The sequence below is a fragment of the Plecotus auritus genome (assembly GCF_963455305.1).
Source record: "Plecotus auritus genome assembly, chromosome: X".
Classification (NCBI taxonomy): Eukaryota; Metazoa; Chordata; class Mammalia; order Chiroptera; family Vespertilionidae; genus Plecotus; species Plecotus auritus.
In genome coordinates, this window is record NC_137784.1 from 9,932,621 (window position 1) to 9,946,241 (window position 13,621).

Below are 13,621 nucleotides of genomic sequence, written 5' to 3' on the forward strand. Positions count from 1 at the left end.
AATATATATGCAGAGTGGAGGAAAAGTAGGTTTGCAGTTGTTCACATGGAAAAAACACAATAATTAATAAATAATAATCCTATATAATAAAAGGCTAGTATGCAAATAAACCAAACAGCGGAATGACTGGTTGCTATGATGCGCACTGACCACCAGGGGGCAAACGCTCAATGCAGGAGCTGCCCCCTGGTGGTTAGTGCACTCCCACAGGGGGAGCACTGCTCAGCCAGAAGCCGAGCTCACAGTTGGTGAGCACAGCAGCGGTGGCAGGAGCCTCTCCTGCCTTTGAGGCAGTGCTAAGGACCCCTTGGGGGGTGTCTGACTGCCAGCTTAGGCCCGCTCCCCCTAAGCCAGCAGTTGGACATCCCCCGAGGGGTCCTGGACTGCAATAGGGCACAGGCCAGGCCGAGGGACCTCCCCCCTCCCCCAGTGCACGAATGTCATGCACCAGGCCTCTAGTAACTAATAAACTGCATTTTGCATACTCACAACTGTAAACCTACTTTTGCTCCACCCTGTACTTAACTACAGATATTTCTTTTATGGGGCTTAAACTGTAGTACCTAGGGGAGAAACCAGGAAGCCTGGTATAATTAAATCATTATATTTATTAGTAGTTCTGAGAAGAGATTAAGAGAAATGTTTTTGAATTATTTTTGGCTTTAAAATTTTCATGTTATTTTACTTGCTAAATGGGCAAAACTAGGTTGTAATAAATAAGAAAATGTTTTATTTCCTAGAAAGAAACACTTTTACAAACTATGTGACCCATCAGTGATGTACTTCCCAGGTTTTAAGTATATAAGAGAAAGGAGTTTGGCCCTAGCCGTTTTGGCTCAGTGGATGAGCCTCGGCCTGCGGACCTAAGGGTCCAGGTTCAATTCTGGTCAAGGGAACATACCTCAGTTGCAGGCTCCTCCCCAGACCCAGGCCTTGGTCGGGGTGCGTGAAGGAGGCAACCAATCAATGTGTTCCTCTCACATTGCTATTTCTGTCTTTCCCTCTCTCTTCCACTTTCTCTAAAATCAGTGGGAAAATATCCTCGGGTGAGGATTAAAAAAAAAGAATTTATATGTTTGCAGCTGTGTGCACAAAGGTATATTTAGATCATTTCTACATATACCAAAAGTATATCTCTACTGTTATTAAGTGAGAGAGATGAGTATAGGTTTTCAGCATAAAACACAGTTTAGCTGGCCTCTACTTACACTAAGCACCACTGTGATATGAACATCTGGATTAAGTTATACAAATGGGGCCCTCGAGTTAGGAAAAGGAATAAATTCAGAGAAACAGATCTTTTTATTTTTCATACTGTAGGTAAGATCAAGAAGGACGCAGTGACTGTGTGAAGAATCAAATGGTTGGTGTCCCACATTTTCCCGTGGACAGGCTAGAGACCAGGGCATGGTATTTTGGCTCAGCTCAGAAGAGGTGACACACTTTTTTCTTTTAAAGAGACTGATTCATAGCATAAATAACTAAAAGGTGATTAAAGTTAACTGTTTCATTGGGAGCAGTGTTAACATGAGAGTTAGTTAAGCTTATTAGCTCACTGTGTGCATATAAACTAAATGAAATGCCATCTACAGAGCTGGTGCTTGTCCTGTAGGTCAGTTCTCTGCTAAGGGCCTAGTTAGTACTTCAGGAGCTAAATCCCTTTAATAGTGTTGATCTCATGCCAAATTTCTTATGGCAATTGTAATAGAGCTGCAGCTTCAATGTAATTATCTTTACTAAAGAAAAGATTTTTTTTGATACAAAGCATAATCTGTTCAATTTTATATTAGCACCACATTTGATGAATCTGGGCTCCCTGTAGACTAATGTGCTCAGAATTTTCCTATTTATATCATTAATGGCTCACCTTGTAATGGCAGGTGCTCCTCACCAGCAGTCTGATGAGTACTAAAGTAGCACGATAAGAAGAAAGCATTATGAAGGAAGCATTTTATCAATACTTTGAAGCTTAGAGAGACAGAAGAGGGTTTCATGGAAGGGCTGAGGTGATGAATGAAATGAGTTTTATTTTTAAAAGTATTTTTTGTTAATCCTCACCCAGGGATATTTTTTTCCATTTATTTTTAGAGAGAGTTGAAGGAAGGGTGTGGGGAGAGCGAGAGAGTGAGAGCGAGCGAGCGAGAGAGAAACATTGAATTGAGAGATATATTGATTGGTTGCCTCCCAAATGCACCCCAAGTGGGGCCGGGGATCGAACCTGCAACCCAGGTACATGCTGTTGACTGAGGATCAAACCTGAAACCCTTTGGTGCTGGGGCCAATGCTCTAACCAACGAGCAGCACCGGTCAGGGCTAAAATGAGCTTTACAGAAACAAGATAACTTCTTTTTAGATGATTGAGGCATTCAGTGATTTACTGTAGAGAAAAAGCAAAGGAACAGGCATGCAAAGAGGTCCCCATGTGTTCCAGGAACTGCCTGAAGTTTGGAAAAGCACGAGATTTGGGGGGAGAGAGATCTAGTGTTTGGAGGTGGCAGTGAAAAAAGCAAGTGGCCCACTCACTCCAGTCCCGTTGCTGCCAGAGCTGTGGGAGAGGAAGGACCTCCTGACAAGAGAGCTCTGTCTGAGAGCAGCCCCTTAGGACAGAGCGTACTGTGTTACTTAACTTAGCCCAGCAGTGTTCATCGTTGTGCACCCTGGAATCATCTGGGGGAACTGAACCTACTGAGGTCTGGGTCTCATACCCAGAAATTTTGGTGTGGGGTGAGGCTTGGGAACTGGGAGTTTAAAGAAGCTCCCAGGTGATTCTGAAATGCAGCCAAGACTGAGAAGCAGTGATTTAAGGCAAGAGGAAGGAAGGATTGTTCAGTGAAGATGTTGAAAATATAGGAGATTTGTTGATGTTGTGCCATGAGTTCTTCAAGGGCACAGTGGAAGGCTTTCTTGAGTTGGGGAGGGTGGGAGGTGGGAGGTGGGAGGTCAGATTAGGGCTGCACTCAGATCCCATGGGGACAAGAACCCAGATCACGACAGTGGCCTGGGACTTGGGCTTCTTGTGATGAATGATGCCCACAGGGTAAGAGAACACTATGGGGAGGTTTTGCTGGAAGGACTAGTCACTGTGTGCCGCAGGTCCTGTGTGTACTGTTGTGATGGACTAGCCATGAACACAGATGGCTAATCTCTCGTCTAACTTTGTCATGTGCCTAGAATAAGGTCCCTAAGGCAATACTACACCCAATAGGAATAGGCTGGGCATGCTGCTCTGTTTCAAAGCCAGGTTGCTTAGATACAGCTTTTTATAAAGTACTGCCTTTGTTTCATTTAGAAGGAAAGATTGAGGCTCACATAAACTCAAATGACCACTTGGAGACCCTGAACTTCTGAAATATTTGACAGTCTGTGTTTTAAAAAATACCCTGTCCTTGTAAATTAATATCCTATCACTTCAAGTATTCTTTCCATAAGTTAATGGAAATGAGAAAATTAGACTAGATGGCTACTTCTAATGCTTATGGTCTCTGATTCTGTGTCTTATTCTTCTGTACAAGAAAATTTTGTTGCAAATATAGATGAAACATCATCATACACAATTGGAGAACAAGATGGCTTAGTGTAATTTCTCCCTGCTCTCCCCTGCTAAGTACAACTAAAAACCCTGGACATAATATAACAGAAGGAGGACTTTGAAGGATATAAAGAGGAAAGTAACTGGCTAGGGTCTTAGGACCTGAGGAATGGCATAGCAGTGAGTTCCCTGAAAAAATTTTAAAGTCTCCCATGTATTCTGGACTGGGCACTATAGAAACCTACAACCTGGAACCATAAACAGACACAGACCAAAAAAAAAAAGCCCCAAGAAAAGTCTACTGTCTAGCCAAAGGACTGGAAAATGGATAACAAAGCTGGATATAAATCTTTGGCAATACCTTCCCTACTCCAGCCAATCACCATGGATACCCTTCCCTCTGACATCAACAGAGACCAACTGAGGAGTCTGGTATCTTGCCCCTCTTACCTGGTGGCAACCAGCCCAGGGTGGTGCTTTCCTACCTGGCAGAGATGGCTTCAACAGAGACCAAAGAGGGAATCTAGTCTCCTAACCCCAACCTTATGGCAGCCGGTGGCCTGGGAGGCACTTTACACCCCCACAGACAGTGTCACTGGAGACTGAGACCTCTCCAGATAAGCAAAAACTCAAGGAAGTTGTCACTAGTAGGATCTGCCCTATAGGAAATGCTAAAGGGAGTCTTCCTGGCTGAAATGAAAGGATACTAGACAGAACCTTGAAGCCATATAAAGAAATGAAGAATGATAAAGGTAGCTACACTGGTAAATATAAAAGCCAGTAGTGTTGCAGTGTGGGTTTGTAACTCCTCTTTTATATTTATACTAGAGGCCCGATGCACGAAATTCGTGCAAGAGTAGGCCTTTGCAGCCATGGCAGCTGCCTGGATACCTCCCATCGCAGCCGCGGTGGCTGCCTCCAACCCACATCTGTAGCTCCAGCTTCATCAGAAAGGACATCTGGTCTAATTAGCATAGTACCCTTTTATTATTATAGATATGATTTAAAAGGGAAATACTTAAAACAATAATTATGTATCTGTTAATGGGCACATGTATAAATATGCAATTTGTGATAATATGTAAGGGGGCAGTGGGGCTGTGAAGGAGCAGAGTTTTTGTGTATTATTGAAACTAAATTGGTATTAATTCAAATTTGATTGTTTAAAAGTTATGATGTTAACTGTAATCCCTGGGTAACCACTAAGGAAAAAACCTAAAAAATATACAGAAAAAATGAGAAGGTAAGAAAAATGGTACACTAGAAAAAAATCAATCACAAAGAAGACAGTGATAGAGGAATTGAGAAACAAAACAGGTATAAGAAATAGAAAATAAATAGCAAAATGGCAGAAGTAAATCATTCCTTAATAGTAATTATTTTAAATGGATTAAAATCTCCAGTTAAAAGGCAAAAAATAGAACGGATTAATAAATATCCAACTATATACTGTCTGCTCACTTTAGATCCAGTGACACAAATAGGTTGAAAGTAAAGGGATGTAAAGAGATATTCTATATACATAGTAACCAAAAGAGAGCTGGGGGTTTATACTAATATCAGACAAAATAGACTTTATGACAAAAATTGTTATAAAAGACACAGGACATTATGTATTGATAAAATGGTCAATCCATTAAGAAGATAAACATAAACTTATACACACCTAACAACAGAGTCTGAAAATATATGAAGCAATTCCTAATGGAATTGAAGGGAGTAATAGACAGTTCTACAGTAATAGAGACTTCAGTAGCTCAATTTCAATAATGGCTAGAACAACTAGACAGAAGATCAATAAGAAAATAGAGGACTTGAACAAAACTATAAGTCAAATAGATCTAATAGATATCTATAGAACACTCCACCCAAGAACAGCAGAATATACATTTTTCTCAAGTGCACATGAAATATTCTTGAGGATAGTCCATATGTTAGGCCACAAAACAAGTCTCAATAAATTTAAAAAGATTGAAATCATACAAATTATCTTGTCTGACCACAATGAAATAAAATCAGAAATAAATAGCAGAAGTAAAATCAGAAGATTCACTGATATGTGGAAATTAGACAACATATTAAAAAGCAATGGGTCAAAGAAAAAATTACAAGTGAAATAGAAAATACCTTGAGAAGAATGAAAAAAACATAACAAAACATACGGAATGCAGTGATAGCAGTACTCAGGAAAATTTATAGCTGTAAACATTAAGAAGGAACAGATCTAGTACCTTGAAGGCATTATGCTAAGTTAAAAAAGCCAGTCAGAGAAAGACATATACTGTATGAATTATATTATTTTTAATTTTTTTTCTCTTTGTATGACTTCTTTTATATGTGGAATCTAAAAAAAACCAAAAAACAAAAAACAAAAAATCAAACTCATGAAAAATAATCACATTGTGGTTAACCAGAGGCAGGGGGCAGAGAGTAGGGAAATTGGATGAAGATGGTCAAAATGTATAAAGCCCCAGTAATAAGTACTGGGTATATAATGTACAGCATGATGACTGTAGGTAATACTGCTATATGATACGTTTGAAAGTTGCTAGAAGAGTAGATTCTTCCTAAAATTCTCATCAAAAGGAAAAATATTTTATTGTAACTACTAGTATATTAGTAGATTGGATATTAACTAAACATTGTGATGATCATTTGCAATATGTTTATGTCAAGTCATTATGCAGTACACCTTGTGCTTATACAAAGCTATATGTCAGTTATCCTATATAATAAAACCTAATATGCTAAGTGTCTGGTTGTCTGGTCAGCCGTTCAATCAAAGCATAATATGCTAATGATATGCTAAGGCCACTCAACTGCTTGCTGTGACATGCACTGACCACCAGGGGAGCAGTCAACCAGTCGACCAGTCGCTATGACATGCACTGACCACCAGGGGGCAGACTCTCCGACTGGTAGGTTAGCCTGCTGCTGGGGTCCGGTCAATCAGGACTGAGTGAGACAGGCCGGACATGCCCTGGAGCCCTCCTATGGTCCCTCCCAGGCTGGCCAACCTCCCACATCCCACTCCAGCCCCATGCAGGAGCTGCCCCCTAGTGGTCAGTGTGCTCCCACAGGGGGAGTGCTGCTTAGCCAGAAGCTAGGCTCAAGGCTGGTGAGCACAGTGGCGGTGGCGGGAGCCTCTCCTGCCTTGGCTGCAGGTGGACGGTAAGGAGTGAGGGCCCTGGACTGTGAGAGGGATGCCTGACTGCCAGCCCGGGGATCGGGCCTAAGCTGTCAGGTTGACATTCCCTGAGGGGTCCTGGACTGTGAGAGAGCGCAGGCTGGGTTGAGGGACCCTCCCCCAGTGCATGATTTTCATGCACCGGGCCTCTAGTATCTTAATAAAACTGGAAAAAAAGAAGGGAACCAAAGCCAATAAGCTAACTTTACATTGTAAGAACTAGCAAAAGAAGAGCCTGCTAAATCCAAAGCTAGGTGAAAGAAGGAAATAAAGAGCAGAGTAGAGATGAATGAAATAGAGAATAGAAAAACAATGGAGAAATAAATAATTGAAACCAAAAGTTTCTTTTTTTTTTAAAGATCAATAAAATTGACAAACCTTTTGTTAGACTGATCAAGAATGAATTTAAGCTTGTGTTGTCCTCTGGGCAAAATACAAGGCTATATTTTAAATTAAAATCAGGTTTTGATAAATTTATCTCTCACTGTGGATAACATTGTTTTGAATTTATCAAAGTTGAATACTCCAGTAAAGTGGTTCCGTTTTAAGGTATTTTTTCCTGTACTGACTTTGATGGTACATTTTGCTGTATGTTCGCTAGTTGTAGAATTGGTTCATAGATTACTCAAAGAGCTAATCATAGCTTCAGGTTGGTGTAGCATGAAGAAACAGTTGTGGTTTAGACCAACATCTGTTGATTAAATCTACAGCGTTCTGCAAGTCCTCTTACAAGGATTTATTAAAGGAATTTGAAAACTACTATTCTCAAACAGTTGGCACTGAATGAGAAATTCAAAAGGCAAAGGAAATGGCTGTAATGATAAGTTCAAGGAGAAGCGAGAGTGAGAAATAGTGATGAAATACTGGCATTGGAATAGAGGAGAAAAGATTAAGTATAAACCTCTCTTTTTTTTAAAGGAGCACTTAAAGTTTGCCAACTATCAACAAATGCCATTAGAATTTATCCCAAGAACTAGTTCAAAAGAAATGAAGAATTCTATGATGACATTTCTTTTAGTAGTATTGATTAAAATAAAAAACAATACAACATAAATGTCTAAGAAGGAGGCTCTGGTTAAGGCTCTATCCACCTAATAGAATATTAGACATCCATTAAAATGATTACATGGACGGTATTAGAAAAGAGGGGTAACAGCCACCTACAGAAATGTTTCTTGATTGTACTGCATAAATGTGCATAGTAAACCTTGACACTAAGGTTTTCTGCTCTCTGAGGGTGATCTTGAAGGTCTGTGGAACATAGTGATTGGCCCCTTTGCTGTGGTCAGATTTTTACTCACTTTTTCAGTGATATTGGCCAGTGTTCCCTTCCCAGTGGGTCTTTGAGGTTCTTGACTCCTCAGTGAATTTCCATTAACTTTTTAAAAAAATCCTCACCTGAGGACATGCTTATTGATTTTAGAGAAAAGGGAAGGGAGAAAGAGACATAGAGACAAACACACACAGAGAGAAAGGAACGTCTGTCAGTTGCCTTCCGTATGTAACCTGACTGGGGATCAAACCCGCAACCTAGATATGTGCCCTGACTGGGAATCAAACCCGCAGTCTTTCTGTATATGGGATAATGATCCAAACAACCGAGCCACCAACCAGGGCTCCACTAACTCTTATTTAGCAGTTTAAAGGGGTCACTTAAGTAATTCATTTACAATTTAACTATCTTTATATAAGTACATTCTCTAGTTCCAGAAGATTCTATATGAGTAGTATGTGTGTGAATTGAGGTATCCTTGAAGGTCTCCAGTTGTTTTAGTCCTAAATGTCAATGTCTACTCTTAAGCATTTGGAGTAGACTACTAAGTAATTGGTAGATGTTTAAATAGATGGGGAAATTAGGCAGTTTTTCTTTTAAAGATATCCTTTTAAAAGCTATCTGATATGACAATTAGACTAAAAATAGTCATTCACAGCTGTATCAGAATAAAATGATGGTGGGGAGCTACTTTTAGAGAGCATGGTTCCAGAACTTGTGATAAGACATATAATGATGCATAATCATATAGTTGGGATGGTTCCAGCAATTGTGAGGTTCAAATAAACAGCTTACTGAAATATATCAACTAGTAGTTTTTTTAATCCATGTTCTCTGGATAGTAAAATCTTACTGCCTTTTCTTTTATATAGTAATTTTGCTGTGTATAGAATTATAGTTTGAAGGTATTTTCCCTCAGCAGTTTGAATGTATTAACCTCCTTCTCTTCTGGCATTTATTGTTGCTGCCATTGAGAATTCTACTGTCAATCTATTTTTGGTTTCTTTGGAGTTTCTTTTCTCTAGGGTGGCTTTTAAAACTTTATTATTATTTTCGATGTTCTGTTTCAATTTCACTGTGATATGTCTAAGGCATAGATTTGAACTTATTTATTCCAAGATGACACTTGATGTGCATTTTTCCATCTGGAAAAGCATGTCTTTAATTTTAGAACACTCTTACTAGTAATCATATCTCAGCGGGTTTTGATTCTCTATTTATTTCTTCTATTTTCTTCTCAAACTCCAATTAGCTATGTTTCTATGCCTGTTAACACATCTTTTATTTCCAGTAATGGCTTTTTTATCTTTCTATGTTGTGATCTCTCTAGGCTGGCTCTGGATGAAATTTCTGTCTCCTAAATTAATAACTCTTTTTATATAACTGTGTATGATTCTAGGTTTTATAATCTATTTAAAAATATTAATCTGTTCTTCTTACACTTTTCCCAATTTCTGTTACATACTTATCTCTTTTTTAGAATGTGTTTTCTATTTTTAATTTTGGAAGGATTCTAAACATAATTTTGTAAAGGTTATTTTAAATGTGTTCTATTTTCATTTTGCCAGGAGTAAATTCATCTTTTTTGTGGTCTGTTTTTAGCGGTTTTTTTCCTTCTTCTTCATGCCTTTTGGAAATTTGTTTAGCAGTCTTTTTTTTTTTTTGGCTTTGTCAATCCTCACCGGAGTATATTCTTCCACTGATATCTTTAGAGAAAATGGAAAGGAGGGAGAGAGAGAGTGAAACATCAATATGAGAGAGACACATAGATTGGTTGCCTCCCATGTGCGTCCCAACTGGGGCCAGGGGTCAGACCTGCAACCCAGTACATGCCCTGACCAGAAATCGAACCGGCGATCCTTCTGTGCACATGCCAACACTCTAACTGCTGGGCAACACCAGCTAGGGCTACCAGTCTTTTTTTGAATTGGAGTTTACATTTCATTCTCAGTTCTCTGAGTGCCTGTCTTTCCAGCAGTTCAGTGGAGTCTCTACCAACTACACCCCACACCCCTGCTCCAGTCTAGGCCCAGTTCTTACACTTGAAGCTCAGCACTTCCATCTGGTTCTGATGTCAGGGATCGTGCAGATGGCACCAGATGGTGGCTTGGCCCAAGACCAGCCTGCAGTATTATATCTGCTTCCTCTTCCTTTCCTAAGAGGATAGCCCTGAGCACCTTCACAGACTCCATCTTGTTTTTTTTCCCCATCTTGGTTTTGCAGCTTACAGGTAGTGAAACACACTTTAACCTCTAGCTTCGCCTCATGTGGGCATTTAAATCCCTGTTATTCTGCTGTGTATCAGCTCCCAGCTGCCTCTACCTGCTTCTGAACTGTCAGCCTGGCCTACACTTTGTGATTTGGTCCTTCAGGGATCTTTATCTTGCTTCTGAGCTGTGTCTAAGCATTTTGAATTTTAACACTTTGGTGCCTATGCTCACATCTGTCATTGCATATCATTTTATGGAAGAGAAAGTTGAGGTTCAGAAAGCAGAAGTGAGATACTTGGAACCTTACAGCTAGTAAGTGACAGAGTCAGCTCTGGAGAAAGGAGAGCTGGGAAAGGTGTCTGTGGAAGTGCTAGGAATTTGACGATAAGCATTTAGAGAGAAAGAAAAATCATTTATTGTGTGTCACAAAAATTAACTGTAGATCTGCTAAGCAAAAGTTAATAGGAATTACTAGTTTCTGTGCCCATCAGTAATTTTCTAAATATGAAGTATTCCCTTACATTAAGCTAAAATTCTTATTACAAAGTGCCTTCCCAGTGCAACTTACATTCATCTTGGCCAAAATAGCTTTCACAGTTTGGTCAGTGCGTCATATATGGCGTAGCAAAAGGCCAAGTGTAACCCTTATCCTGCCTTGTAAAGGGGAACAAGAAGGTTACAATTGGCTTTTTGCTACACCAAATATGACGTACCAACCAAACTGTGAAAGCTATTTTGGCAATAAAAGACAGAACTTCAGCATCATAAATAATTATTTTCAAAGTTGATTTTAGAAGTACACAAACCATAGAGGCATTGTGATTCTTATTTATTTTATTAATTTACAAAGCACTTCAAATATAGTGCTTATGCACCAGATACTTTCCCAAGTGCTTTACACATATTAACTCATTTAATGCTAGCAACCATGTGCAATAGGTTCTGTTGCTATCCTCATTTTGAAGATAAGCAAACTAAGGCACAGAGAACTTTAGGCATTTGCCCAAGGTCACTCACAGAAAGTAAGAGTTAAAGCTGCGATTCTGACCATGGCTGTCTAGCCCCAGAGTGCCAGCTCCTACTATGCTGTGCTGTACAACCACATCTCAGAATTATTTTCTTTTTTAAAAATATTTTATTGATTTTTTACAGAGAGGAAGGGAGAGAGAGTTAGAAACATCGATGAGAGAGAAACATCGATCAGCTGCCTCCTGCACACCCCCTACTGGGGATGTGCCCGCAACCAAGGTACATGCCCTTGACCGGAATCGAACCTGGGACCCTTGAGTCCGCAGGCCGATGCTCTATCCACTGAGCCAAACCGGTTAGGGCCAGAATTATTTTCTTAACCTCTCTTTGTAACAATTGAGTTGACATGTTATCTTGGTCAGGAATATATTTTATGTTATGAACCTCTTAACAAACTAGCTTTATACTTCACCACTGATAGCTTGTTTTCTTTCTGGGGCTTCCTCCTCCTTATTGTTCATGTTCATGATATTGTGTAAAAGTTACTTTGCTAACATAATTCCTGTGGAAGATGCCATATGTTCATCTAATAATTCATCAGGTGTTAATGGAATGTACTTACCATAGGGCCACACTTTGCTGAGAGCTGTAGGAGCACAAAGGTTGTGATATACTCTATCCTGTAGCTCCTTCAGCCTTCCTTACTTTCATGCCTAATGCCATCCATTCTTAGTTTCTCATAGTGTGCATGTATAACTGTGTCATTTTCTGTGTGTCTCATTTAAACCCATCTCCTCATGCTTTATTGTCAAGGGTTGTAAGCAATAGCTGGATACCATGTTTCCTGTAACTAACAAGCTAGTCCAGTTTTCCCCTTGGGGGTCAGTGATGGCTGGTTTCTAGGTTCCCGAACTAATGGAATCCTTATTTCTCTTCTCTGATTCCCCAACCACTCTGTGACAGAAACTAAGAAGCACTCCTAAATATCAGGGGAGGAGCGATTACAGTAATGGGGCAGGATGGGATGGCACTCAAATGTGCTATGGTGTTAATGAGAAAGGACAGTGGAGGTCAACCAGAGGTCGAGCCCAATGAGGCAGTCAGAGTAATTAAGAACATGGGCTCAGTATTCAAATCCTCTCTCTGCCTCTTACTGGCTGTGTGTCTTTGGGCAAGTTACTGAGCCTCTCTCTGTCTCAATTTCATCATCTGTAAAATGGGGATAATGATAGTGTCTACTCTCATAGGGTTCTTGTGATGCTTAAATGAGTTAGTATCCCTAAAGCAGCTAGAATGGTGCCTAGCATATTGTCAGCCCTCAATGATAATTGGCTGTTAATAATTATCATTCCAGGCCCAGAAAAACAGAGGCAGGGGCTAGTTAGCAAACACAGAAGAACAGATTCAGGATAGCCAGAAGTTAGTGGTCATAAGTCCACTAACTTCTTAGTAGAATCACATTCTTTCCACTTCTGTGACCTTTCACAGGCTAGCCCTCTGCCTATATCAGGGGTTAGCAAACTACACTCTGTAGACCAAATCCACATCATCACCTGTTTATGAAAATAATGGAAATGAGATGAATCAATGGAAAGACAGATCAGTCTCCCCATTAGCCTTTTAACCCACTATCTCCTGACTCAAGGACTATAATCGATGCCCATGTCTATAGTTTGTGCCTTTGCCTTGAGGAACTCTATCTGATCAAGATGCCCTATCTTTCAGACTCCACAAGCAAAACCTTGAGCAAATATCCTTTATCTGACTGGCAGCTTCAAAAGCTTGCTGTGGGTGGTCCTTCCCAACTCTTTGTTTCTCAAGCACTATTAGAAGAAACCAGACTAAGGCCTCACCTTCAAGGTGAGAAAGGGGGAAATAAGACTGTCAGTGGAAACAGGATAAAAGATTTTTTTTCCTTCAGACTCCCTCCTGAAGATCCTGCTCTGCTCAGCAGGGTATCACCTAATGGTGTGCTGGTAAACCTCTCTGAAAAAAAACCCCACAAAAAACAAAAAGCCCCAATTTATAGCCTTTGCTGATGTCTGTGCTGTAAATCCTCCTATTGTGGCTGATTGCGGGTGGAGTTGGGAATAGATGTGCATCATCACTGGCTCATTGGTACCAGTGTGCTCTATGTTTTTTTTTTTCTTGTTTATTTGTTTTCTTGTCGTCTAGGGCACTGTTTCAGCCCAACCCCAGCATGTGCTGTTAGAAATGGGCCATATTTTTGAAGTCATTAGAGATGAATCTTCCCTCTTGTTTACATTTAACTTGTACCACTAGGTGGCACTTTAAGGACACTACAGGAAATTGACTCTACTGGATTTATTTTTTTACTTCTTATTGAAGTATAATTTGCATATTGAAAAGTACACATTGAACGTGCAACTCAATAAATTTTCACAAGCAGAACACACGTGTGTAATCAACACTGAAATCAAGAAACATTACTA

General features: G+C 39.9%; 1 protein-coding gene across 7 annotated transcripts in view; it reads left to right on the plus strand.

Annotated features, from left to right (window-relative positions):
- REPS2 (RALBP1 associated Eps domain containing 2) overlaps nt 1-13,621 on the plus strand; it is a 204,454-nt gene that overhangs the window by 161,373 nt on the left and 29,460 nt on the right. The window lies entirely within an intron of this gene.